Here is a 26,791-nt window from a genome sequence, read left to right as displayed (position 1 = left end):
AAAAATAAATATAAAAAAGCGGTACTGATGAATCTAGTGGCAGGACAGGAGTAAAGACGCAGATGTGGAGAACGGACTTGAGGGCACGGGGCGGGAAGGGGAAGCTGGGCTGAAGTGAGAGAGCAACATTGACATATACACTACCAAATGTAAAATGGATGGCTAGTGGGAAGCTACTGCATAGCACAAGGAGACCAGCTCGATGCTTTGTGATGTCCTAGAGGGATGGGATAGGGTGGGTGAGAGGGAGGCGCAAGAGGGAGGGCATACGGGTATATATGTATACATATAGCTGATTCACTTTGTTGTACAACAGAAACTAGCACAACCTTGTAAAGCATTTATACTCTAATAAAGATGTGAAAAAAAATGTAAGTTGTTTCAAGCCACTGAATTTGTGGTAATTTGTTATAGCAGCAATAGGAAATGAATATAATATATATGATAAAACTGAAATGAATACTATATAATAAAAATTAATTTTCTAAAGTGTCAACTATTACAAGAGTGTTACCAAATACAGTGGAATAATTATATATTTTCTTTACACTTATGCCCATGACATTTCCCCTTTGAATAAGGAAGAGGTTTGATTTTTAGCATTGGCTTTGGAGGAGGCAGATCTGAGTTTGCATCTCGGCCCCTCAGCTGTGTGCCCTTGGGCAAGTTTGTAAAAAACTTCTCTGATCTCCTAATCTACATATATGTGGACCATGAATATGATCATTTTCAGCTGCAGTGGGCCCCAAGAAGTAGACTGCTTTTTTTTTTCTTAAATAATTTTTTTGAAATTTTAAAAATAATGTAACATTACAAACAGTATAGAAAGTGTAGAGGAAAACTCCCGTAATTCCTTCACCCTAACACAATAATTCTTTTGTGCATTCCCTTCCAGTCTTGTTTTCATATACCCATTTTGTTAGTCAAGATTCTTGGTTGGAAGTAACCAAAACCCAACTCAAAATAGCTTAGGTTAAAAAAAAAAGGAAATTTGTTGGTTCAGTAACTGGGAAGGGTACTGGCTATTGGAATAGCTAGATTCATGTGTTCAAGTGATGTTGTTAGGGTCCTGTGTATCTCCATGCCCTGGCTCTGCTTTCTTCTGTGTGGCTTCAGTATCCAGGGAGTTCTCTTCATGTGGGAAGAATGGCCAACAGCATGGTGACGCTTCTGTGGTCCTTAACAGCTCTTGATCGGAGAGGAAGTCAAAGTATCCATGTACCAAATGTCATGCTGAGACTCTGATTGGCCTTCCATGGGCCACATGCATTTCCCCTGGACAAACCGTTGTGGGTAGGGGAAAAGGGTATCATGATTGTCTGGGCTGGTGTCACTTGCCCACTCCTACCGGAAGGGATTGGAAGAAACAGTGTGATTGCTATACAACCAGGGGGAGGGGCAGTTCCTTTAACAAACATGAGGTGTTGGGCATGCAAAATCAGGAGCCATCCTCTATCTATATTTTATATCATGAGTAATTGGTACATCATTTCATAGTCTTCATAATGATCATTTTAATAGATTTAGGATTTCAGCATACTATGGTTTGCCTAACCCTTGTCAAATACTGTTGGCTACTTAGATTGCTATTAAAATTCCTCATTATAAATAATGCTGAAATGAACATTTTTTTGTGCAAATAGTTTTCTCTATAGGTTAGTTTATTTCTATAAGACAGATTCCCAGAAGAGGGGTTGCTGGGTTAAAGGTGAGAACAACTCATTTTGGCAAATTGTTTTCCAGGAGGGCTGCACAAATGTACAGGGAGCAGTGCAGCTGCTGAGCCTGAGAGGTAAAATTGTGCTCAGTCTCAGGCCTTGCAAACGGAGGTGGGTTAAAAGGACTCCACAAACCACTGTGCATTGAGGTCATGGCCAAAGCAACAAACAGGAAATATACTTACCCTGCTTCAAACTGAGATGAAATGCAAACTTACTTCTAGTTAGGGAGATGTGTATCAGAACAGTGAGACACCGTCTTTCATCCATTTGATTGGTAAAACTTGAAAGCACTGATCACATGCAGTGCTTCTTAGATTGGGGAAAGAGGCACCCTCATGATCAGCTGATAGAAATGGGAATTATTATGACATTTTGGGAAAATAATCTAGCAATATGGATTAAAATTGATCTGAGAACACCTTCATTGCATCATATAATTACCATTTCTTTTGTGGGGGGAACGTTTTTAAAAATTGAAATATAGTTGATTTACAATGTGTTCGTTTCTAGTGTGCAGCAAAGTGATTCAGTTATATATGTATATTATGTATACATGTATATATATACATATATATTCTTTTTTTTTTTTTTTTGGCTGCGCTGGGTCTTTGTTGCTGTGCTTGGGCTTTTCTCTAGTTGCAGCGAGCGGGGGCTACTCTTCGTTGCGGTGTGTGGGCTTCTCATTGCTGTGGCTTCTCTTATTGTGGAGCACGGGCTCTAGGTGCATGGGCTTCAGTAGTTATGGCACTTGGGCTCAGTAGTTGTGGCTCGCGGGCTCTAGAGCACAGGCTCAGTAGTTGTGGCGCACGGGCTTAGTTGCTCCGTGGCATGTGGGATCTTCCTGGACCAGGGCTTGAACCCATGTCCCCTGCACTGGCAGGCAGATTCTTAACTACTGCACCACCAGAGAAGCCCCAATATTCTTTTTCATATGGTTTATCACAGGATATTGAATATAGTTCCCTGTGCTATACAGTAGGACCTTGTTGTTTATCTGTTTTATAAAAAGTAGTTTGTATCTGCTAATCCCAAACTCCTAATTTATCACTCCCCTACACAATTTCCCCTTTGGTAACTGTAAGTTTGTTTTCTGTCTGTAAGTCTGTTTCTGTTTCATAAATAAGTTCATTTGTGTCATGTTTTAGATTCCATATAGAAGTGATATCATGTGGTATTTGTCTTTCTCTTTCTGACTTACTTCACTTAGTAGGATAATCTCTAGGTCCATCCATGTTGCTGCAAATGGCATTATTTCATTCTTTTTTATGGCTGAGTACTATTCCATTGTATATATGTACCACATCTTCTTTATCCGTTCATCTGTCAATGAACATTTAGGTTGTTTCGGTATCTTGGCTATTGTGAATAGTGCAGCTGTGAATATAGGGGTGCGTGTATCTTTTTGAATTATAGTTTTGTCTGGATATATGCCCAGGAGTGGGATTGCTGGATCATATGGTAACTCTAGTTTTACTTTTCTAAGGAACCTTCATACTCTTCTCCATAGTGGCGGCACCAATTTACATTCCCACCAACAGTGTAGAAAGGTTCCTTTTTCTCCACATTCTCTCCTGCATTTGTTATTTGCAGGCTTTTTAATGATGGCCCTTCTGACCAATGTGAGGTGGTACTTTATTGTAGTTTTGATTTACATTTCTCTAATAATTAGCAATGTTGAGCATGTTTTCATCTGCCTGTTGGCCATCTGTATGTCTTCTTTGGAGAAATGTCTATTTAGGTCTTCTGCCCATTTTTTGATTTTTGTTGTTGTTATCAGGTATATGAGCTGTTTGTATATTTTAGAAATTAAGCCCTTGTTGGTCACATCATTTGCAAATATCTTCTAATCTTTTAGTTTTGTTTATGGTTTCCTTTGCTGTACAAAAGCTTAAGTTTGATTAGGTCCCATTTGTTTATTTTTTTTTAAATTTCTATTGCCTTGGGAGACTGACATAAGAAAACACTGGTACAATTTATGTCAGAGAATATTTGCCTATGTTCTCTTCTAGGAGTTTTATGGTATCATGTCTTATATTTAAGTCTTTAAGCCATTTTGAGTTTATTTTTGTGTATGCTGTGAGGGTGTGTTCTAACTTCATTGATTTACATGTGGCCGTACAGCTTTCCCAACACCACTTGCTGAAGAGGCTGTCTTTTCTGCATTTTACATTCTTGCCTCCTTTGTTGAAGATTAATTGACAGTAGGTGTGTGGGTTTATTTCTGGGCTGTCTATTCTGTTCCATTGATCCATTAAAATACCATGCTGTTTTAATTACTGTAGCTTTGCAGTATTTCCTGAAGCCTGGAAGCGTTATGCCTCTGCTTTGTTCTTTTTCCTCAGGATTACTTTGGCAATTCTGCATCCCCAGAATTTATTCATCTTCTAACTGGAAGTTTGTACCCTTTGACAGACATCACCACTTTCCTCTCACCCTTCCACCCCCATTCCCTGGTAGACAACATTCTATGCTATGTTTCTGTAAGTTAGGCTTTTTTAGATTCTTTCTAATCTAAAATCCAATGTGAAAAAAAAGCACATCCTAATAGTTGAGAATTATGTTTTATTTGGGGCTTTACTGAGGACTATAGCCCAGGAAACAGCCTCTCAGATAGCTCTGAGGAACTGTTCTAAAGAGGTAAGGGAGAAGCCAGGATATATAGGAGTTTTCACTGGAAAAAACAAAAAAGTCAAAAAAAACCCAAAAATAAAACATGTAGTTGAACATTAAAAGATTACTGCTAGTAACAAAAACTGACATCTCAAGTTAAGATTTTAGTGCTTTTCTTTGTATGGGAAGATGAAAGAGTCTGGACTTATTGAAATTATTCCTTTGATATGCACCTTAACTATCTAGAGCCAGTATCCTGTTTTTCTCCATCCTGAATTCCCCTCAGAGTGCACCAACAGGGGCGAATGCAGTGGCTGATGGCTTTATGGTTGCAACATCCTTTGTTTACTGAAACAGCAGGTGACATTCTTTGTCCACAGTTCCACATATGAGATCACACGGTATTTGTCTCTCTTTGTCTGATTAATTTCACTTAGTATAACATCCTCAAGGTCCATCCATGTGTTGCAAATGGCAGGATTTCCTTCTTATGGCTGAATAATATTGTAGTATATGAGTGTATCAAATCAATACATTGTACACCTTAAACTTCCACAATGTTATATGTCAATTATATCTCAATAAAGCTGTTTAAAAAATTGATGTGAGAATCCCATTTTTGTGAATCTGTTCTACAAAAAGAAGGTATCAGGTCTGTTTCCTGTTGGCATCAGTTTCTCTTTCTTTACAGGTTATAGCTCCCTGCATGAGCTAGATCTATCATTTTCTTTGGTCTTATCTCCAGGAGGTGCCACACCCATCTTTGACTTAAACAACTAAGCATTTGATATGGACTATGTGGCAGAGGCAGCTAACTATCTCTAGTAGCTATTTTCCCTTTCTTCCTTTTAGTAATAGATCCCACAGAGCCTATGACCACTCAGTTAGAGACCACATAACCCAGTCTCCCTTACAGCTAGGTGTGGTCATGTGAATAAGTTTTGGCCAATAAGAGATAAGTGGAAGGAAAGTCTGCAAACTCCAGAGGTGAAGCCAGCGGATTTGTTCATCTAGAAATTTTGGCCTTTGAGAGATACAAATGAATATCTGCTGGCCTCTTGAACTGAGAAGAGATAGAATTGGGAGCCACAGGATGCTGCTTTCTGCCATGGGGACAATAAACAAGAAGAGGTGGTTTGCAAAGAATGGAGAATGGAGCAAATGCAAAACAAGAGGCAGGGTGGGGATACTGTGAGGTCTGACAGGTGCTCAGAGCAGCTGTCCCGGTCGTGGCTCTCATTCCTCATGAGCGGGGCCATGCTACTTCTGCCCTTGGGTCCTTTTAATAGAGTCCCCATTTTCCTTCAGCAAATTTGAATGATTTTTCCATTATTTGCAAGAAAAGGGGATTCATAAAGATATGGAATAAACAGATAACCCTTTCTTTTGTATATAGTAGCAAAGAAGTTATGGCAGGAAAATTTATTGAGTTGTTGTATTTTGCTTTGGCTGTTGTGGAAAAATTAGAAAGAATAAAAGCCATTTGTTTGTTTATTCTTGGGACTTTCCCCCCCTCTTCTAAGCAGGTAGACAGGCTTTGGGTTTCCTGCCTCAGAGGAAGTTTGAGCTATGGGGCTGCAAGAAGAAGTTACCTAAGGCAGCCTGCTGTCCTAGGTTTGAAGACATCTATTTTTTGTTTTGTTTTGTTTTGAGTATTTATTTATTTACTTATTTGGTTGCGCTGGGTCTTAGTTGCAGCAGGTGGGCTCCTTAGTTGTGGCTTGCAGGCTCCTTAGTTGTGGCTTGCGAACTCTTAGTTGCAGCATGCATGTGGGATCTAGTTCCCTGACCAGGGATTGAACCCGGGCCCCCTGCATTGGGAGCACAGAGTCTTATCCACTGCACCGCCAGGGAAGTCCCTGTCCTAGGTTCGGTTTCCAAAAGTTTGAGTTCCTTGGAGGGGATTCTAGAAGAAGGGAGAGAGGCTAATTATTCCAGTGTGGGATAGCTGGAAGCAGAGAGAGTGAAGGGAGAGTCCTTGATATCTCAAGGAGAAGGATGAAATTCTGTATATTCTGTGACTTTTGGCAACCTGTACCCTAATCTGGTCCCAGGGAGATTCCAGGACCTCAGAGGGGACCGGAAGCCTGCTGCATACAAAGAGATGGAATTTGGCTTTCCAGGCCTGTCACTTCCTGACAATAAAACTTTATTTATAAAAACATGGGAAGTTTGACAGGTTTGGCCTATAGGCCATAGTTTGGTAATTCTTGGATTAGAACATCATCATTTAGCTGCCCTCAGTGAATTAGTAGATATGGACATTAGGAATCAGTAGATGTTAAGATCTTAAAAAGGCATTGTGTGCTTCCTGTGGTCTTGCCAAAGGGACCAAACTTGAGTCTAATCCAGTCTCTGGATGCAGCTACATATTTGCAGGAAATTTAAGGGACAGAGAAACATGTCGAATTGCACCAAGAATATGCAATCAGTAAAATCTAGACTGGGAAGTTGTACAAGTCAAAAGCATTCTTCAACAGATTGGGTACAGTAAAGGGATAAAGGGAGAGATATGGGTTGAAAGAGATTGGGAATGTATTAACTTGGAGAATGGGCAAGACTAAAGTCCAGGTTAGGGATGTACATTAGGGTGATTATTATAAAAATCAGGATCTGGGGAGGGTTGTGATTGGGAAGGGGCCCATGGATGGGGCTTCTGGAGTAGATGGCAAGATTCTATTTCTTGATCTGATGGTGGTGACATGAATGTTCACCTTAGTTTGTGCTATGCATTTTTGGGTTTCATTTGTTTTTTAATTTGGTGTTTTATTTTGCAGTTTTTGTTTGTTTTGTTTTAAACAGTTCTAAGGACAACATATAAGTCTGGCCTGCTAGGTGCCATGATTCTTTCTATGCACAGAGAGCTACTTTGGGAATGAAGCCATCCCAGAAGAATGCAGGGTCTAGAGACAGAATGTGAGACATAAAGTCCAAGATGATCTTGTGTGACTACCTGAATCTAGCCATTTCTGAAGATTGGTATATCCATGAAATTTTCAGTTATATGAACCAATAAAGTACCTTTTTATTTCTACTACTTTGGTTTGTAACCAGGAGTCCATCCACATATGTGTAGATCCTCAAAAGGATCTTGACTACTCTTTGTTGAATATTTCTCAAAAAAAATGATGGTTTTGTTGGATTTTTGGTGATTGCTTCGACTGTCTGCAGTAACTCACATTCACTGCCACACACAGGCAAACCTGTTGTTCATTCTCTCCGTGCTCTAGAAAGCTTTATTCCATATTTCATAATGGTGCGGTCCATCGTCATCCACTAAGACACGGTCCATTGTGACCTTGTTTGAGGGTTGGCAGAGCTCACTGAGGGAGGGTATGGGAAGGAATGTTCTGCCAAGGGAGGATAAAGATCCCGTCACCTGGGGGGCTTCCCTGGTGGCGCAGTGGTTGAGAGTCCGCCTGCCGATGCAGGGGACACGGGTTTGTGCCCCGGACCGGGAAGATCCCACATGCCGCGGAGCGGCTGGGCCCGTGAGCTATGGCCGCTGAGCCTGCGCGTCCGGAGCCTGTGCTCCGCAACGGGAGAGGCCACAACAGTGAGAGGCCCGCGTACCGCAAAAACAAAACAAAACAAAACAAAACAAACAAACAGAAAGATCCTGTCACCTGGAACAGCTGGCACATTTGATGGGGTGGTCCGAAGTAAGGGGCAGTCATGTGTTTCAGGGACCTTTCATTTATTCATTCATTATGTATTTATTGATTTCCAGGCACTGCACATGACAGGCCCAGGCTCAGCTTTCGGGGAACCCACAGCTGGGGTGTGGAGTGGGATGAAGGGCTATGTGGTACAACTTGGGGAGCTCTCAGAGGCCTACTTGTCTCTGCTCTGACCCATCCCCCTCTTCATGGTTCTGAAATTTCTGTCATTTGATTTATATCTTGATATTGGTGCAATACTCCCAGGAAGTCCAGTTTAGAATGCAAATGTGTTAACTAGAGGGATGAGCACGCTTGAGGACACAATATCGATATGGTAAAGAGTAGGAGAAGACAGACACAATACATTTTGAGAAGAGAGTCTTTGGGAAGAGCTTGCAGCCTGCAGTCTGGAGCCCAGGTGCTGTCAAAGGTAAGCGAGAGGGATGGCCATGGGAGAAAGGGTAGAGGAAAGAGAAGTTGAGAACTGCCTATTAGTTCACCAGTTTTCTCAGGTTTCGGTAGTACCCATGCCTTGAGTATCTCTCCCTGGTAAGGAAGTGGGACTTACTATTTTGTATTCTTGACTCTGAAGTCAGACAGAACTGTGTTTGAATTCCAGCCTTGCTACTTACTAGCTGGTGACCTGTACCAGGTCACTTCGAAACTCTCAGCCTCAGTTTTCTTATCTGTATAATGCAGAGAAGATATTCACCTTACTGGGTGGCAGTGGAAGTAAAAGATGTTATCTAAAGAGCTCAGCAGACGGCCCAAGCACATTGGTTTTTCTCAGTGAATGTTATTTCCTTCCCTTGGTTGAATAATCCCAGTCGTTTGATAGCATTCAGGTCAAAGAGAAGAGCAACTTCAAATGGCTCTTTAGATCAGCTATACAGATGAAACTTTTGGGGGTAGTTTTATCCTTTTAAAAAGAAAGAAAGGGAAACTTACCCCAATCTCATTCAGTTGGCATTCCGCAACCACATTTCTCAATATCCTACTTTCTAGTATTTTGTAGTATTTGTCTTCCTGGCCTATTTTAGCCCCTATTAAGTCAAGCCTAACTAACTGGCTCTATGTCAGAGACAAGGGGTCTTAGAGTTCTTCCCTTCCATTTGTTTTTGTTTTCTCAAAGTATTAGCTTTTGGTGCCCAAGGCAATCAGGAAATGAGGGGAGTTTCCCTTTCTGGGAAACAGATAATTAAAAATAACGGTGTATTGAGTGCTGGCTGTGCGCCAGGCAAATGGGCTCTGCATCTTACCAGTTTCTTTAATCTTTACAATAATCCTGTGAGTGGGGATTACTATTGCAGATTTATAGAGCCCTGTAGGGTTGACTTGAGGATTAAATGAAATAGATTTGAAATGTGCTTAGAACATCTAGATTCAATAGATGTTAGCTGTCATTATACTATTATTTTTCAGTGAAGAAATTCAGGCTCAGTTGGGTTAAGATATCCACCTAAAGTCACCCAGCTAGAAGGCTGAAGAAGGATTCCAGGTCTTGCTGTGCAATGTCAGTGTAAGAGACCCTCTATGTTTTACATCTTGATTGAAATGACAGAACACTAATCACTTTGAACAATGACAAAAGTTTCAACCCTGATTTAACCTGATAATCCAGTGAATGTTCACCATAATTTTGGGCCAAAACATCTCCTCCCCTTCCTGATCACCCGATCTGCCCCTTGTACACATGCCAACTTCAGTCCTTCCAACTCCCAGAGCACAGCCTTACAAGACTCAACTGCTTTTCCAGACCCATCTCCCACTTCTTCTCAAACCATCAGAGAATACAATGGTGTACATTTATGGTGTGCCCTGCCCTTCCTCTTGGGCCCCTGGGATTGTTGTAGGGATGAGCACTGATCCCAGCCTGGCCAATTAGCACTTCTTTTCCCCTTAATTTCAAGCTTGAATTAAGAGTGGTAGTCCCTTTCTAATGGTGGCAATAGTAAGATGTAAAACTTGGGGGTGCTGTATTTCCTAATATATAAAGAAAGCCAGTCTTGAAAGAAACTGAAGCCAATGCAACAAGGGAAGCAAAGACGAAGCAAGAGAATTCTGATGGTGCTGAAGTTCCTGAAGCCTCTGCTTACTGCCCCCACCACTTTATGTTGACTGGTCAACAATTTTTTGGATTCCTTAAGCTAATTCTTCTCCTTTACTTTGCCAGGCAAATTCAGGTGGTAAGTTTCTGTCACTTGCAACCAGGAGTTCTGGATAACATAAATGCCACATGGCCACAGCTAAACTGGACTGCCTGCTCATTCTGAGCACACTTGTGCTTATGTTGTTCTTTGTGCCTAGAATGTTCCCCATTCCCACATGTCCAAAACTAACCACTCAGTCTTCAAGGCCCCATTTCTCATGAACTTTCCCTGGTCCAACATGTTGCAATTCAACTATCCCTCTTTTAAGCGCCCCAGTCCTTTAAAAAGGGGAAAAAAGTTCTTTTCGATACAGAGAAGATTAGCATGGCCCCTGTGGAAGGATGACATGCACATTTGTGAAGCGTTCCATATTTTTCAAATCTGTCTCGAGAGAATTATAATGTGTCTACGTCCTTTAGGCCCAGAGCCAATTAAATAAATTCTAACATTCCTTTTAAAAAAAAAGTTCTTTTATGGAACTTAGAACTTTCTAACTTGCATTACAATTATTTGTATATACACCTCCTCTACTAGTTTCTTGTATATACACCTCCTCTACTAGTTTCTTTCCAGAACAAAGATTTGCCTTGTTCATCTTGTTCCCACTGTGCTACCACAGTATCTGGCACGGATAGCACTACATACATGTTAGTTTCCTTCTTCTTCCCTCCTCCTCACTGGAGGCACACTTTTTCCCCTACAGTTTCGTTTTCTTTCCTCAGCATCAATGTTCCATTCCTTGCTGCTGAGTGAGAAAATGTTCATCTGTGTGTGCCTCAGGCAGTTGTGTTCTGATGAAACAACACTCACAAACTGTTGTAAAAATAAGCTAATTTACCTAAAAATGGTAACTGCATTGCAGCCTTAAGGAGCTACGAGGGAAATGAATACTGGTGAGATAGTGGGCTGTCCTGGTATGTGTGATATTTCATTTAGAATATGGATTTCAAGTGGGAACTCTATAAGGTTTGCATTCAGCAAGAACGGACTGCATTTCCAAAAGAACTACCTGTCAATCTTGTGGTCCTATTTTTAGTATCCCTGCTTCCTTTCAAACCTCTTTGGCAGATCAATTATTTTTTAGGGAGAAAAGGGGTACCAAGTGTGTTCTCATATGTAGACACCCTTAAAAATTCTAGGCAACTTTTGTGGCCTGGAGGTTGGTGTATTGAGACTACATCATTATCAGAATATGTAACTTTTTCTATTTAGCTGTCAGCTCCCTTTTCAAATTCTACCACCTGGGTGAAGTTCTCTCTGTCTAGAAATCTTTTCTCTTTTCTGAGTTCTGAGAATATTTATTTTCTGCACCATCTTTTAGCTCATATCATACTGCTTTTTATTGATGGCTGGTTTTGTTTGTTTTGTGCAAGTCTTTGTCTTCCAGAATAATTTTAATTGGTCCTTGGGTTTGGTAAGTTTCAAATTTTACAGGTACTCAGAGAAAACTGCAATAGTTACACTCTGTTCAAAGGATGATATATTCCAGAGGACCTACTAAAATACCTATCATACATCTATAAATATCAAGTTACAATAAACATCTTGCCCTTCCTTTGTATCCTCCTTCTCTGGTGGAGCAGTAGGGTAAACACGTTTCAGAAGTTGGGTGCCTAACTTTACAATTTTGCTCATTCAACCAACAAAAAAATACAGGGCAATGGAATCCACATTGTTGGTTATTTAGCTATCTTTTCATGGAGATTTATCTCCACCTTCAGTCTTTAGGACCCGAGAGGGCACGGACCTACTTTGTACAGCCTACAGTTCCAGCATGATGTCTTACACAGAGTAGGCACAAATAAATGTGAGAAATAATTGAATAATATATACACTCTCTTGGAGTTTCTTTGTGGGGAACATGATTAAGAATAAAGTGCTAATAGCTATCTCAAAGTCTTTTCGTAAAGAAGTGGAGTATAAAGAAACACATAAAAATAAGGGGGCTTCCCTGGTGGCACAGTGGTTGAGAGTCCGCCTGCCGATGCAGGGGACACGGGTTCGTGCCCCGGTCCGGCAAGATCCCACATGCCGCTGAGCGGCTGGGCCCGTGAGCCATGGCCGCTGGGCCTGCGCGTCCGGAGCCTGTGCTCTGCAAGGGGAGAGGCCACAACAGTGAGAGGCCCGCGTACCGCAAAAAAATAAATAAATTAATTAATTAATAATAAGGTATTGTTTTCACATTTTGGAAAAGCTTCTTGGCCTCTGATAGGCAGTATTACCTGGATCAGAAGGACTGGCTGAAGGGAACTCCTGGAGACCAAGTATGTGAGGGGGAATGCATTCTCTTTTTCTGGTGTTTAAAAAGAAGCTGTAAGAACAAAATGTTTCTAATTAAGATAACACTGATCTTTCCCTCCATTAATTCCATCTTTCTTCAAAGCTAATGGGTATATACAATGACTTCACATCAAAGACTCTTTTCTAATGGTTTAGGAGATGTGCGTTTTATTAGAACAAAGCAGAACTCACAACCCACAACAGAGCAATTTGTTGAAGTTATTTTAGAGTTGATTTACGGATCACTCTTTAGGAAATGGACTGGATCCTCATTATGTGTGCTATCTTTCTAAACCTTCTCCAAGAAGTGTTTCAGCTGTGCTTCCTCTCACTCAATCCTTCCCCCATACACTTATCACTTGCAGTCTCCTCACATGGCATTATACTTACCTATTTTCTTCCCTTCCTCCTCCCATTACACCATAAGCTCCTTGAAGACAGGTATTAAAGCTTGCTCAACTTAGTATATTCAGTGTCTTGCACAAGTGCCTGGTTTATGATAGGCATTCAACAAAGATCTGTTAAATGAATGGATGAATGAAAATAATGTGTCACATTTATAGAGAGTTTTAGGCTTGCAAGTACTTTCCTATGTTATTTGACTCCCATGATACTCCGAGGCAGGCAAGATACCCATTATTAGCCGTATTTACAGGTTAGAAAGGCTGTAAAAAAAAAAAAGTTACACACATAATAAGGCCTAGCATTTAATAAGTAATTAATATGTGCCAGGAGCTTTACATATATATATATATATATATTTTTTTTTTTTTTGCTGTACGCGGGCCTCTCACTGTTGTGGCCTCTCCCGTTGCAGAGCACAGGCTCTGGACGCACAGGCTCAGCGGCCATGGCTCACGGGCCTAGCCGCTCCGCGGCATGTGGGATCTTCCCGGACCAGGGCACGAACCCGTGTCCTCTGCATCGGCAGGCGGACTCTCAACCACTGCACCACCAGGGAAGCCCCTTTACATATATTTTACTCCTCACAGGAGCCCTGTGATAATAAGAACTAGCATTGTGAGTTGACATATAAGGACCTGAGTTTCGGAGAGGTCAAGCAACTTCTCCAGAGTCACACACCTGGTAAGTGGGATTCCAGAATTCTCACCTATGTGACAGTGAAACAAATTATTTGACAGTGAGTCAAAAAACTTAGGCTAAACTGCGTCGCATATATCCAACTTATCTCCACATATATCCATGGGGCAAGCACTCCCTCTTCTGCCTATATCACAATTTTTTACATTAGTGACACATACATGGCCTGTATGCTGCATATTCCTCATATGTCCCCAGTTAGATTGTGAACTTCTGGAGGGCAGCGATCGGCTCCATGACCTCAGGCAGTTAGACATAACTGCTGCTCGTTAGAAAATTTTCAACGAAGGATACCAGGATGGTGGCTATAAATGCGGAGTCTTGGAGTAAGAACAGGTACAGAAGGAAGACGGGGACCGGTGTATTCATTCCACAACTTAATGAGCACCTGGGCCGGTGTTAGGTGCTGGAGACACAGTGATGACTAGGCCAGTCAGGGTCCCTCCACTCATGAGACTTCACTGTAGAGGTCGAGGTCAAGGTCAAGATCAAAGTCATAATTTACCTCTGTGTTCCTCAGTGGAAAAAAGAGGGGTCGCAGGCCCCAGCATCTGCAGGGTTTTGGCAGTCCTGCAGCACAAATTCATGAATAAAAAGCTAGAAGTAACTCAAGTGAACCGCTTTCATGTGATTGAACTTGACCGGCCAGAAGTCTTGGGCTGGCTGGTGTGGGAGATAAAGAGCGCAGAGCGCGTGGCGCGAGTCCGAGATAAAGGGGTGTGGCCGCCTAGCCTCTGCAGCCAGTTTTTCCACGCGTCGCTCCTTCTGGCAGCAACAGGACGCGGGGCAGTAGGGTCTTCCAGGCCCACCACGAGGAAAAGGGGGCGCGTTGGCTGGCCCCCGTACTGCTCACCGCCGTTTATGAAACGCCCCCCAAATGTGCCTCATGCGGAGTCCGATCCTCGCGGACGCACCGAGCTGCCTGGCCTCTGCGCTGAAAGGTGAGGGCTGCGCGGTAACTGGGTGTTCTTAGAATCTGGGCTTCCCACCCCCATCCATTATTAAATCCCAGTCTCTTTTCCCGTTCTCCTGCACCCTGGCCCGAACACTCCTCCACCGAGCACTCCTCCCCCACCTACTCTTGCCTCCCGCGCTAGGCCTGGGGGGCGGGGCGCGGGCTCCAGGCTGCGCGAGAGTTCTGCCCAAGTCCCGCGAGACTCCCCGGCCGCCGCCACTGCTGCTGTTGCTGCTGCTGCCGCCGCCGCCTCCTACGTCTTTCCCTTTGACAAGTCGCCGCTGCTGCAGCAAAAATAAAGGACGCGGCCACCGCAGCCGCTGCCGAGCCTGGCTCGGGTCGCCGGAGCCGCGCCCCACCCCCGCCAGCTCTGGAGCCGCGTATGGTAACGCCTTCTCTTCTGTCCTGCAGGCCGCCTGTGCGTGCGCCCAGCTGGCCCGGCAAGGCCAGCCGGAGCCGTTCGGGGGCCGCCGCCGAAGGGGGCCACTGGGGTCCTGGGTGGGAGGCAGGCAGAGGCCTGAGGAAGCCCTCCCGGCGCGGTGCGGCTCCTCGGCCCCTGAGGCCTCTCGCTGCCCGGGCGGCTACAGAGCCGCGTTAGAAGCCGAGCGGCTGGCCCGAGAGGGCGGAGGAACCCGCCCCTCTGGCGGCTTGCTGTATCAGTCCACGGGCCTCGGGGGTCGCGTCTCTGACCTCCCCCACTCCTTTATCTGCTAAGGAGAGTCCCGCCCCCCACCGGGGCTCGGACCGCGGGGTGGGGTGGCGGCCCGACTCTATTTCGGGATCCGAGGAGAGCCGCGACCCGGGTGCCCCCCGTCACCCTCCACCTTTGGAGGGGTGGAGGTTGGGACGACGTGTCTTTCCCTTTTGCTCTGCTTTTTGGGTGGGGGCAGCTTATCATCTGGTAAACCTTTTTTCAAATCTGCCTTTATAAAATAACAATTTATAAAGCTTTTGCTACTGGGAGGGGAGACGAGATACATTGTTAAGTCTCTGGGGTGAGATGAGGAGGATGAAGAGTGGAGCTGTCTCAGGGAACATAGTGAAACCTTTTCTGTGATGGGTGGCAGGTTCTTGGGAGACACAGGAGGACCGGAGCTGGTACGATCTCTCCCAGGAGGTTATGTAAAAGACATGCTGTGCATCCTAGAGAGCTGTGAAACACAGGGACAGAATTTTGCATTAATTTAACAATGGTTTCTATAATGCAGTAGAAAATATGGATACTCAGAATAATAGGAATACCAAATCTGAACACACTGACCCATCCTCGTAATTCCATTTCCAGAGGTAGCATTTCATGGTTAACATTTTGGTGTATTTCCTAACAGACACTTAACAGTTTTTGGCTCATCCTTGACTGGGACTTCCCCATTCTATACATGTTGGGAAAATGATTTGTTTTATTTGAGTCACTTCTTTGACCTGCTTGATTAAAACTGGTTACTTGTTCATTAGCACGGGCTGTACTCTGTCATCACTATCTCTTTCATTGGGCCCTCTTCCAAAATGATTGTTAGGTAAATGCTTTTAAAAAAAAAACATTAAAAATTATTATTTACTTGGATCTAGGACATATGTGTCTTTACAGTTCTGCCTGTGCTGGGTGCTGTAAAGGAGTAGTATTTGTGGAAAGCAAATAAACTTTGATTATTATGGTGGGAAGAAACCTGTTTACTTCAAGGCTTTATAAAATTGGCTCCCATTGGTTATTTTTAGACCCGAATCATTGTGTGGCATTGTTTGTTTCATAGTGCTTTTGTGATTGGGATGGGATGGGATGGGGTGGGATGGACATTGATTATGTAGATTTCTATAGTGTGTGTTTATACAAGCAAAATTGAGTGTCCTTGGTACCTGTGTGCATATATGTGCATATATATGTACACACATGTGTATTAAGCACCTGTACGCATTCATAAATCTTGGAAGTGAGTTAAAATGTATTGTTATATTATTTGAAGAAAGAAAGCATTAGGTTGGGCAAAGAATAGTCTTGCAATATTTCCCCCAAATCACATGACAGTTTTATATGGCAGAATGAGACATCTAGGGAGGTTGAAAATCTGGAGGCTTTTAAAAATAGGATAGATTGTCATCTATCTGGGGTTGTCATTGGAATGGCCTATTAAGGCCTCTTGTAATTCTAAACTTTTATGAATTTTGCTTTCCCTAAGGTTCTTATCACTTTGCTTCTTAAATTTCTAGTCATGCTGTTTGCTCGTGACACTTACCCATTCATTTGCTCGTCATGTATTCCACTCCCAATGCAGGCATCGTGGTGGTGCGTGGAGGAGAAAGCAAATGTAAACATGTCACTTAATCTGTTTATTAATATAAACATGTGAAAATCTTATTTGATAAAAGGAATTTCAGAAGACTTGTTGATTAGGCTGGGTTGGTTAGTAGAGGATGCAAATAATAAATACAGTACAATTCTAATGTCCCAAGTATTTTTTCCCAAAAAAGATGAAATTACTCAATATTTGAAATTTAAAAAAAAAAGACTGCATACATTGAACAGCTGATTTTTTAAAATTCAGATTTTCAGAACTTAAAATAACAATGATGATGACTTTGTAGTTTAGGGTGTGGAGAGAAGTTTGTATTAGGATAAAAGCAACTTGACTTGAGAAAAACCTTGAATTTTATGGTTGGACGACTATGTGATAATAAGTAACAAACTTACTGTAATCTATTGACAGTTTTTTATGTAAATAAAACTTTGGCTTAACAGACAAATGAAATATGTTATTTTGGGCACATACTACAGATTATCACGATATTGAAAACATAAAAAAAAATTGGTTGTTTTAAAAGAAGTTTGCAAAGCCAGCAAAGTTGCAACAGCAGCAAATTTTTTTGACTAAAAAGGCAGAAGGTATAAAAAACATAATGTAGGTAATTTACTTTTTAGATGCCCGATCTGGTTTTTATGATTTTAGTTTGTTCTGCTGTCACTTACTAGACCCTCTAAATTAATGGGAATATTAAATTCCAGATGAGATCCCTGAGCAAGGGAATAAGACATTCGCATAAGATGATCGATTGATGGATTTTATTTATTTTTAACTTTATTTTGAAATAATGTTAGACTTACAGAAACGTTGCAAAGATAGTACAGAGAGTTCCTATATACCATTCACATAGCATCCTCTATTGTTGAAGACTTACATAACAATGATCAAACCCAGGAAATTCGCATTGGTGAAATATTATTAACTAAACTACAGACTTTATATGAATGTCACCAGTTTTTCCCCAATATATATATATTTTTTCTCTTCCGGGATCTAATCCAGGATCCCACATTGCATTTAGTTGTTAATATCTTCCTCGTCTTGTCTACAATCTGTGACAGTTCCTCTGTTTTTCCTTGTCTTTCATGACCTTGACACTTTTGATGAGTACTAGTCGGTTATTTTGTATAATATTTCTCATTTTGGGTTTGTCTGATGTTTTTCTCATGATTAGATTGAGGTTCTGTATGTTTGCAAGAAAACTACAAAAGGGATGTGTCCTCACTGCATCATACTAGAGGGTACATGGTGCTGATATGTCTTATTGCTAGTGATATTTTAACCTTGATTGCTTTATTAAGGTGAACTCTGCTGTATTCTCCACTATAAAGTTACTATTTTTCTTTTTGTAATTGATACATATCTTAAGGGAGATACTTTGAGACTATGCAGATAGTTTCTCCTTAAACTTTCTCCCCCTGATTTTAGCAACCATTTGTGGATGTTGTCTGCAACAGTTATTACTGTGGTATTTGCCTACTGGTGATTTTGTTATTTCCCTCGTTCCTTTTACATTTATTATTGGAATTCTTCTGTAAGAAAGAGATGTCCCTTCCTCATTTATTTGTTAAATTATTTATTTTTATAAGTATGACTTCATGGATATTTATTTTATTCTACAGATTCTACTTCAATAGTATCATTATCTTATTGCTCAGATTCTTCCAGTTTTGGCCATTAGGAGCTCTTTCGGGTTGTCCTCCACCCTTTTTTGAGCACTTCCTTATATTCTGGCACCACAGGCTATATTCCATGCTGATCTTGTATTTTTCCTTGTACCTGTCCTGAAATCAACTACTTCTCTAAGGAGATCTGGTTCCTTTTATTGGAGAACAGAATTTAAATCAAGATCTGAATGCTAGGTATGCTCACTGGGGTGTCATTGCTCTTAGGCCCTCAGAGGACAGAGCTAGGAGATATATGTATATATACTAACCTGCTCACACATGCTAGCAGACACACACACACACACACACACTTATTTCTGTATTTGTCTTTCTCTATATTTTAAAAACCATATTTGAGTTCATATTAATATCTTGTATTCCAGTCCAACACCACAAGGTTCATTCCAACCTTTTCTTTTTATTTATTTAATTAATTTTTATTGGCGTATGGCTGCTTTACAATGTTGTGTTAGTTTCTGCTGTACCAACCATTTCTTATTTGTAACTTTTTTCCTGACAGTGAGAAACCTGCCTCTCATTATCTATAATACTGTATACTAATTTATTTGTTCAATTTTAGAATGCACATCAAGTAGTGACCGATTGCTAACCCTTATGAGAAACATATTTACCAATGAGTGCAGTATTTGTATACATGTTTTTTTTCTTGTCTTTAGCCTTGCAGTATGTAGTCAACATACTGTTTTTCAAAGTTACTTAGGTTAATTCTTTTGTTCCTCACTTCCTTTAGTGTGGTTATATTATTCATCTGTAATGCAGTTCTCATTCTTTGTATCCTATTTTGGGTTCCTCCAATTCTGATTGATTTTATTTCTTTTGGTATATGAAACATTACTGCTACTAAACATTACATTAAAAAACATATACTCATAATTGTCACTCCTTATTCCTACTACCCTATTCCCATTCCCTCCCCTCCCCCTTTTCCCCACCTGTTTTCCATGCCCTTAGGCAACCAGCTTCTTTAGTTTCTCGTTTATCCTTCCATTATCTTTTACACAGATGAACAGATTGTGTTTCTTTGGTATTCCTTTTTTCCTTGCATGCAGTTTTTTAAATTGAGATACAAAACACAAAGCTCACCCTTTGAAGTGTACAAATCATTGTTTTTTAGTCTATTCATAAGGTTGTGCAACCATCACCACTACCTAATTTTAGAACATTTTCATTATCCGGAAATGAAACCCTGTATTCATTAGTAGTCACTTCCTATTCCCCCTTCTCCAGCCACTAGTAACCATACTTTCTGTTTGTATGAATTTGTCTATTCTGGACATTTCATGTAAATGGAATCATATGATATGTGGACTTTTGTGCCTGGCTTCTTTCACTTAACATAATCTTTTCTATGTTCATCTATGTTATAGCATGTGTCAGTACTTCATTCTTTTTATGGCTGAATAATATTCCATTGTATGAATATACCACACTTTGTTCATCCATGCATCAGTTGCTGGACATTTGGGTTTTCTTTTCTTTTCTTTTTTCTTTTTTGGCTATTATGAACATTCAGGTACAAGTTTTTATGTGGACGTATGTTTTCAATTCCCTTGGGTATATACCTAGGAGTGGAATTACCGGGTTGTATGATAACTTTTTGAGGAACTGCCAAACTCTTTTTCCCATTCCCTTCTTTCTTATATGAAGAGTGGCATGTTATAGATACTTTTTGCACCTTTTTTTCAACTTACTAGTATGTCCTGGAAATCACCCCAACAGTTCATTCTTTTGAAGAGATAGTCTTTTGATATTCTCCATTCTTTTTTTAAAAAAATTAAAAATTTTTGATTTATTTATTTTTTGGCAGCACCATGTGGCTTATGGGATTTTAGTTCCCTGGCCAGGGATCTAATGCAGGGTCCCAGTAGTTAGAGCGCTGAGTCCTAACCAGTGGATCACCAGGGAATTCCCAGATATTCTCCATTCTTTTTTACAGCTGTATAGTACTCTACTGTGTAGATGTATCCTAAGTTATTCAGTCATTCTTTTATATGTGAGCACTTAGGTTGTTTCCTATATTTTGCAGTTATAAACAAATTTGCAGTAAGTGACCTGTGAATATATATTTTTGTAGTGTAAGAGATGTATCTTCAGGGTAGATTCCTGTAAGTGGGATTGCCGGGTCAAAAGTTCTGTGCATATGTAGTTTTGTTAGGTATTGCCAAATTTTCCTCCAGGAGTGTTGTAATAATTTGTGTTCCCACCAGTAATGTATGAGAGCACCTGTTTTCACCACAGCCTTACCAACAGAATGTGTTGCTGTGCTTTTTAATATTTTTGTTTTTGCCAGAGATGAGTGATTTTAAAAAATGCCCTGCAGTCATTTCAGTGACCGGAACCCATCGTGGAAGGGCACTTAATGCCTGCTGTTGGCAGGTTTTTTTTTTTTTTTTGGTCGCGTTGGGTCTCCATTGCTGCGTGCGAGCTTTCTCTAGTTGTGGCGAGCGGGGGCTACTCTTCATTGTGGAGCACGGGCTCTAGGCGTGCGGGCTTCAGTAGTTGTGGCTCTAGGGCTCTAGAGCTCTAGAGCGCAGGCTCAGTAGTTGTGGCAAGCGGGCTTAGTTGCTTCGTGACATGTGGGATCTTCCTGGACCAGGGCTCGAACCTGTGTCCTCCGCATTGGCAGGCAGATTCTTAACCACTGCGCCACCAGGGAAGTCCCGTTGGCAGGTTCTTACAGCTTGAAAATGAAATATATTGTCCACTAATACTGTACTGATGACCTGTAGGTTATTTTGTGCAGGGGAAATTGACTAGAAGGCAATTTCTGATCTAGCCAGGATTGCTCATTTGAAACTTTTTGCATTTAATGGAGTTGCTGCATTGATTCATAATACCTGTGCTCTTGTGGAGTTTAACAAAGGATAACTGAAATTGTAAGGAGAATATTTTTTCCTCTAGAGTATGTATGAGATAGTAATTATTGGTTCACATTGTATGTTAGTTATTTTGAACAGGACATACAGTACATATTGACACTATGGTATGGTAATTATTTGAACAGTAATGGCTTTATCTGGAATCTGTTTTATTTCCATAAGAAAGAAGGCCAGTCTTAAGGAAGAAGAAATCGAGAGTTTAAAGTTCTGGATTAGGATAATCCTATCAGATTTTAGTGGTGCCAAGAAACTAAGACAACATGAAAAACATCTCCATCTTACAAGGTAACAGGTTCTTCTGCTCAGGGAGGCTGGAAATTTAGGTTCTTTCACCAAAAAGGACATTGTTCCAGGTGCTTGGAACACATTAATGAAAAAACAAATATTCTTGCACTGGAGGAGCTTATATTCTAGTGTTTTTCTGATGAATTGATGTTCTCAGGAAAACAGATGATGAGTGCTGATTGTGAGTAGAATCAGCAGAGGTCTGGTGTATTCTTACAATCACCTTTAGTGGTATAAAACCCTCAAATAACACTTTATTTTACTGGTTACAAAGCAAAGCCATGAAAAGGTTTCCACAAGATGGTAACTTATGTTGTTCACCAATCTTTTTTTCTCTCATTTTAAGTGATTCCTACCACTAGTAGTAGTAGTAGTAGTAGTATTAGAATAATAATAATAACAATAGAATAATAGTATATATAGTATAGTTTTTTTCTCATCTGGGGTTCCATGAGAGAACTAAACCCTAATGTTCTAGGACATTTGAGCGTTAATTGTATGTGAAGAATAAACTCTCCAGTGCACCTAGAATGGCACTAGTTATCTACTGTCCTTGGGAGAGTTGAAAAAGATTCATTCCAATATTCATTTCAAGTTCTATGGTTCAGATGATGAACCCGGTTGAGAAAGGTCATAGTCATTATAGTTAATTAGATATTTTGTTTGTTTGTTTTTCTAACTTATTACCACTTATTAGTAGAGTGATGTTGGATAAGTTTTTATCTCTTAGCCTATTTTCTGATCTATAAAATGGGAATGATGATAGTTGCTACCTCATAGGGCTCATGTGAAGATTAAACAAAAAAGTTATTCCCATCTACATTTATCCATTTCTGTGGCTTTAAGAACTATCTAAATGTTGATTGACTTCCACATTTATATCTTCAGCCCTGACCCCTTTCCTGAGGTACAGTGTCATAGTTCATCTGCTTATTCCATATCTCATTTGGCTGTCTAAAAGGCTTCTCAAACTAAATTTGCACAACACAGAAGTTGTGATTCCTGTCCTCACCATTTCCTCCCAATGTGCCCTTAGTAAATGGCAGGACCATTTACCTAGTCACTCAGGCCAAAAGCCTAGGTGTCACATGTGATTCTTTTCTTTTCTTTATACCCTATAATCAGCCCATCAGCAAATCCTCTTGGTTCTGTCTTTTGAATATATTTCTAATGTGATCAGATATCATCATCTCTACCTTATTACTCTGGTCTAAACCACCATCATGTCCTGGTTAGATAATTACAAGAGTCTCTTAACTGTTTTCCCTGTTTTCTCACTTGACCTCCTACAGTCTATTCTGCCGTTTCACAGCTAGAATGATCTTTTTAACTGTTCATCAGATAAGCCACTCCTCTATTTAATACTTTATAATGACTTCCTTTTATAATTAAAATAACAGGCAGATTCCTGGCCATGGCCTGTAAAGTCCTCCATGATGTAGTCCCTGTCTCCTTCTCTCTGTTCACTCCACTTCTGCTACACTGAACTTTGCTATGTTCTTTGATCATGCCAGGTGCATTCCCAGGGCTTAATACTTGTTCTTGCTCTGTTCTTCCCTCAGGTCTTTGTACTGCTTGCTCCCTCACGTCATTCAAGTGTCTGCTTAAAAAGGGGTGCAGAGAGTCTACCTCTTTAGAGATCTCCAATGAGCACACTATACAAACTAGTGATCACCTTGCCCCTAATTTCTCCTTGTCTCTCTTGCTTTATTTTTTTATAGTACACTTTCTGAAATTTAATGATTTATTTGTCTACTTGTTTATTACTTGTCTTCCTCACTGGAATGTAAACTCTGTGAGAGCAGGAACTCCATAACCTGTTCATTCCAGTGCCTAGAAAAGTCCCTGACACATAGTAAGCCAGAGATGCAGCTCTAGGTAGTTGTCTGTGGAGTGAAGTTATCTCTAAATTAGATTAAGTGATTCTGCCTTTTTAAGATTTTAAGCCACAGAAGAACTATTAAATCAGTTAAGCAATGCTGTGAATTTTTTGCATTAGACACTCATATGTGAAGTGTTAAGATTTAGAATTTATAACATTATCAGGAGCATATAATTGTTCAAATATGTGCTAAGTAATATTTAAAAAATAAGCTTGGAGTGTAGCTCTTGTGTTTGTTGCAGTGTTTAACATACTTTGGTTGTCCTCTAATTATATGTTAGTGTAATAATAATATTTCCTCTTGCTCTGGCAAGCTATTTTTCCTCACTCTAAAGTCTTGATTTAAAGTCTCTGTTGATCTTGATTTTTTTGGGGGGGGAATATGTTATTATCCAAGCTTTTTTTTTTTTTTAACTTAATATAAGTAGGATTTATAGAAGCCCTTTTAAATTTTGCCATTTGAGAAGACCTTTCCTGTTAGTCACTATACAAAACTGTTCATGGGAAGTTTTATGTGATACAATTCAAATAAACAGCTTTGCTAACTGATAGTAGTAGAAAGCTAGGATAACCTAGGAATATTATATTATCTATGTGTTAATATAATTTAAAAGCATGTGGGGCCCAGTATCTTTTATATAAAGTATCATTGAACTTTCTTATACAACTAAACATCCAGTGATATATTGATACATTGAAATTTTATCAGTAATATGGTCATAGTTTGACTTCTTAAAATTGCTCATTCTTTTGAAAAGAAGGAATGACGACGAATGATGGAGAGATTTATGTAATTTAGTGAAGGTGGTGTGGTGGAGTGGCCAGATGCACAAATAAAGTAATTATATTCGGTAACACTTACTGAGCATTTATTGTGCACCAGGCACTATTCTAAGAACTTTATTGTATAAATAATATTAAATCTGGTTGAATTGTTTATTATTTAAGCCACGTTTATTTTGTAGGTAGGAAATTGAAGCACAGAAAGGTTAAGTAACTTGCCCAGGATCACATAGCTAGTAAGTGGTGGAGCCTGGATTAGAATTCAGAAAGAAAGGCAGGTGTCCGTGGAAACTGTGGGAGGCAGAGCATGGAAACGGCCAGCCTCAGTGTGATGGTTTTGTCTGATCTAAAATCCCATCCAAATAATGTCGTTTGGGCAGGACCATTCTACATAGGTGTTCAGAAACTCATGTTGACAGTGAGACAGACTTTTAGGTGTCGCATGTTGCTTTGACTTCTTAAAGAATGTTTCTAGTTTTCTTCTGCCAGAGAAGGGTAATAGATGTTAGAAGAGAACAACAATTGGAATAAGGATTGAACGTTGCTATAGAAAGGTGAATATTAGTGAATCTTTATACCCTGAAGTAAGTTTTTCTTGGTAGACCTTGAAACAATGATATTAAGTAGCAAGTTTAGTCTGCAAACTGTCTAGAGTGCAAACAAGTAATGAAATAATAATGCCTTATATTTGTATATAGCCTTTCAGTTTTCAAAGTAGTTTGGTAAACATTTTCCCAATTTATCTTCATAATACCTCTGTGGGATAGGCAGGGTAGATATTCTGCCATTTGATAAGCTTCCACAGAGGAGAGAGGTAGCTGCCTAATAAACAAGCCCTTGAATAACCTCTAGTTGCTAGACCCTCTTTTATGAAGGTTCTATTCATAAAAGAAGTTGCTGTTCCTTTGCAAAACTGCCAGAGTGTAAGTGGTGGACTTCTGCATTGTATGGTGTTATGGGCTTGATCTCTTAAATTAGTGATTGGAAAGTTGCTTAATCTGGAGGCAGAAGACACTTGGCATGATGAAAGGGCAAAGATGGCCTGTTGTAATTGGCATGTTCTTAGTGTTATTCTTAAAGCCTAGGCATTTTTGAGAAATATAATTTAGATTAAAAATATAAAATTTAAGATTAAAATATAAATTAAAAATATAATTACAATACTGTTTTGATCTTTTTTAAACCAGTATTTTTCACTAAGACCTTTTACAGTTAGGCTGTAGTAATATTGATGCTGTTTTGATTGCACTGTAGATTAGCATAGGAGTGGGGCACTTTGCTTTTTTAAAGTCAGAAAGAGTTTGGTAGCTTCTGAAAAGAATCATGTAATGTGTGGCAGTAGGGAAATGCTGATAAAGTTTAGTATGTCACCTGTTTCCCCTGTTCATTTTGAAACTATTCTGAATTGCTTTGGTTAATTTAAATTAGTCTGAGATAATGAAAAGGAATTTTTCAAAACTCTTTAAAGATATGCTGTATAAGGGAATAAAGTCAGATGCAAATTCACAGAATCATTTCACTTTAAAGTAATTCATGATTGACAAAATGTGACATTGTTTTGCAAAAATCTAAAGAATTGCTGAATGTTTTGTATTTTTAAGTTGTAGCTTTCAGTTCTCAGTGGTATTCTCCCTTTCCATGGTGCTCTCTTGTAACTGCCTCTTTATAACCAACCCCTCCCTCTTGGTCTGCCTTCTGTTGGTTTGGCTCTTTATTTCAGAGTAGTAGGTAGGCAGGAAAGAGTTCTTGTACACAAGATAAAACTAGTCCTGTTTGGAGCTCAGTGAGCTGGAGCACTTATGCAATATGTCTGCTGACGATAAACTCCAGAAGTACCATAAGCCCGCAGGAGTAGAAAGATAGCGATGACTCTGCAATATTGTCTGCAACTTAAATAGAAATTAAAAAAAATCATAATTAAACTATATTTTTTTCATGGAAAGCCATAAATTAGCTAGATATTGTTAACAGACTTGTAAATAAGAGTTAATTACATAGGAGAGTTTAGCATGTTGAGTGTTAGTGAAATTCTTGTCAAATGATTTCTTTTAGTACTTTATAAACATGATTTGTTCATAGTAAACTTAAACTCACTTATGCTTGACTGTGCATTAATCTATTATGGGAATATGTAGAGGCTATTTGCAGTCCTAGGTAGGTAATTCAATTCCCAGACAGTGTTTTTTTTTAAAATCTTTTTTATTACAAAGTATTTTAAACATATATTAATATAAAAGTAGAAAGGATAGTTTAAACAGCTCCTATGAACCCATCATTGAGCCTCCAGGATTATTATAGACAGTATTATTTTCTCTATATTTCTATCCACCACTACCCCACTCCCAACTCTGGACTTTTTTGAACCATATCCCAGACATATTTAATTTGTAAATTTCAGATATTTAATTTGTAAATTTCAGGTATTTCAGTATGGATCTTTTAAAGATAGTCACTCTCTCTTTTTTATAAAATAAGCATAATACCATTATCTTACCAAA

At 39.9% G+C, this 26,791-nt stretch overlaps 1 protein-coding gene and 1 pseudogene across 8 annotated transcripts in view; both read left to right on the top strand.

The window, feature by feature from the left end:
* The first annotated feature begins 10,419 nt into the window (after positions 1-10,419).
* Positions 10,420-10,519, top strand: LOC137207271 (U6 spliceosomal RNA; annotated as a pseudogene).
* Positions 10,520-14,707: 4,188 nt separating this feature from the next.
* The window catches only part of HERC1 (HECT and RLD domain containing E3 ubiquitin protein ligase family member 1), a 215,167-nt gene continuing 203,083 nt past the window's right edge, over positions 14,708-26,791 (top strand). For 7 of the 8 annotated variants that reach the window (XM_067749780.1, XM_067749809.1, XM_067749799.1 and 4 more), the window contains exon 1: positions 14,708-14,864. The gene's annotated coding sequence lies outside the window, so the exon portion shown is untranslated. The remainder of the gene's footprint in view (positions 14,865-26,791) is intronic. The other variant, XM_067749823.1, reaches the window with a different exon arrangement.

This window comes from Pseudorca crassidens, chromosome 1 (assembly GCF_039906515.1).
Source record: "Pseudorca crassidens isolate mPseCra1 chromosome 1, mPseCra1.hap1, whole genome shotgun sequence".
Classification (NCBI taxonomy): Eukaryota; Metazoa; Chordata; class Mammalia; order Artiodactyla; family Delphinidae; genus Pseudorca; species Pseudorca crassidens.
Note: the sequence above shows the minus strand (reverse complement) of the source record. Positions and strands in the feature narration are given on the sequence as shown.